At 42.3% G+C, this 2,247-nt stretch overlaps 1 non-coding gene across 1 annotated transcript; it reads right to left on the reverse strand.

Annotated features, from left to right (window-relative positions):
• Nucleotides 1–216: 216 nt before the first annotated feature.
• Nucleotides 217–324, reverse strand: LOC112746559 (small nucleolar RNA R71). The gene has a single exon (XR_003174438.1). It is a non-coding gene; the product is annotated as a small nucleolar RNA R71 (small nucleolar RNA).
• Nucleotides 325–2,247: the final 1,923 nt, after the last annotated feature.

The raw sequence follows: 2,247 nt of genomic DNA on the forward strand, positions 1-2,247 counted from the left end.
GATCCTCATCAGTTCTTGGCTGAATTCTCGCAAATCTGTGACACTGTCAAGACCAATGGGGTTGACCCTGAAGTCTACAGACTTATGATCTTTCCTTTTGCTGTAAGAGACAGAGCTAGAATATGGTTGGACTCACAACCTAAAGAAAGCCTGAACTCTTGGGAAAAGCTAGTCAATGCCTTCTTGGCAAAGTTCTTTCCACCTCAAAAATTGAGTAAGCTTAGAGTGGAAGTCCAAACCTTTAGACAGAAGGATGGTGAGTCCCTCTATGAAGCTTGGGAGAGATACAAGCAATTGATCAGAAGGTGCCCTTCTGACATGCTTTCAGAATGGAGCATCATAGGAATCTTCTATGATGGTCTGTCTGAACTATCCAAGATGTCATTGGATAGCTCTACTGGAGGATCTCTTCATCTGAAGAAGACGCCTGCAGAAGCTCAGGAACTCATTGAAATGGTTGCAAATAACCAATTCATGTACACCTCTGAAAGGAATCCTGTGAATAATGGAACAACTCAGAAGAAAGGAGTTCTTGAGATTGATACTCTGAATACCATATTGGCTCAGAATAAAATATTAACCCAACAAGATAATATGATCTCTCAGAGTCTGTCTGGAATACAAGCAGCAACAGGCAGTACTAAGGAAGCATCTTCTGAAGAAGAAGCTTATGATCCTGAGAACCCTGCAATGGAAGAGGTGAATTACATGGAAGAACCCTATGGAAACACCTATAATCCTTCATGGAGAAATCATCCAAATCTCTCATGGAAGGACCAACAGAGGCCTCAACAAGGCTTCAACAACAACAATGGTGGAAGAAACAGGTTTAGCAATGGCAAGCCTTTTCCATCATCTTCTCAGCAACAGACAGAGAATTCTAAGCAGAGCTCCTCTAACTTAGCAACCATTGTCTCTGATCTAATCAAAACCACTCAAAGTTTCATGACTGAAACAAGATCCTCCATTAGAAACTTGGAGGCACAAGTGGGTCAGCTGAGTAAGAAAATTACTAAACTCCCTCCTAGCACTCTTCCAAGCAATACAGAAGAGAATCTAAAAAGAGAGTGCAAGGCCATAACCACATCTCACATGGCCGAACTTGGAGAGGAGGAAGAGGCAGTGATCCCCACTGAGGAAGACCTCAATGGACGCCCACTAACCTCCATGGAGTTCCCTAATGAGGAACCATGGGAATCTGAGGCTCATACGGAGACCATAGAGATTCCATTGAATTTACTTCTGCCATTCATGAGCTCTGATGAGTATTCTTCCTCTGAAGAGGATGAAGATGTTACTGAAGAGTAAGTTGCTAAGTACCTTGGAGCAATCATGAAGCTAAATGCCAAGTTGTTTGGTAATGAGACTTGGGAGGATGAACCTCCATTGCTCATCAAAGAACTGAATGACTTGACTAGGCAGAGATTACCTCAAAAGAGACAGGACCCTGGAAAGTTCTCAATCCCTTGTACCATAGGCACCATGACCTTTGAGAAGGCTCTGTGTGACCTAGGGTCAAGCATAAACCTTATGCCTCTCTCTGTAATGGAGAAGCTAGGGATCATTGAGGTACAAGCTGCAAAAATCTCACTGGAGATGGTAGACAATTCAAAGAAACAGGCTTATGGGCTTGTAGAGGATGTCTTGGTAAAGGTTGAAGACCATTACATCGCTGCTGATTTTATAATCCTAGAAACTGGGAAGTGTATGGATGAATCCATCATCCTTGGCAGACCCTTCCTAGCCACAGCAAAGGATGTGATTGATGTTGACAGAGGAGAATTGATCATTCAAGTGAATGAAGACTCCCTTGTGTTTAAAGCTCAAGGATATCCCTCTGTCACCATGGAGAGGAAGCATGAAAGCTTCTCTCAATACAGAGTCAAACAGAGCCCCCACAGTCAAACTCTAAGTTTGGTGTTGGGAGGCCACAACCAAAATTTAAGTTTGGTGTTGAACCCCCACATTCAAACTCTAAGTTTGGTGTTGGGAGGTTCCAACATTGCTCTGAACATCTGTAAGGCTCCATGAGAGCCCACTGTCAAGCTATTGACATTAAAGAAGCGCTTGTTGGGAGGCAACCCAATCTTTACTATTCTATGATAATTTTCTATTTTCTATTGTTACTTTATGTTTTCTGTAGGTTGATGATCATGTGAAGTCACAAAAACAATTGAAAAAGCAAAAACAGAAGGAAAAACAGAATGAAAAACAGAACACCCTGGAGGAGAAACTTACTGGCATTTA

The sequence above is a fragment of the Arachis hypogaea genome, chromosome 14, assembly GCF_003086295.3.
Source record: "Arachis hypogaea cultivar Tifrunner chromosome 14, arahy.Tifrunner.gnm2.J5K5, whole genome shotgun sequence".
In the NCBI taxonomy this organism is placed as follows: Eukaryota; Viridiplantae; Streptophyta; class Magnoliopsida; order Fabales; family Fabaceae; genus Arachis; species Arachis hypogaea.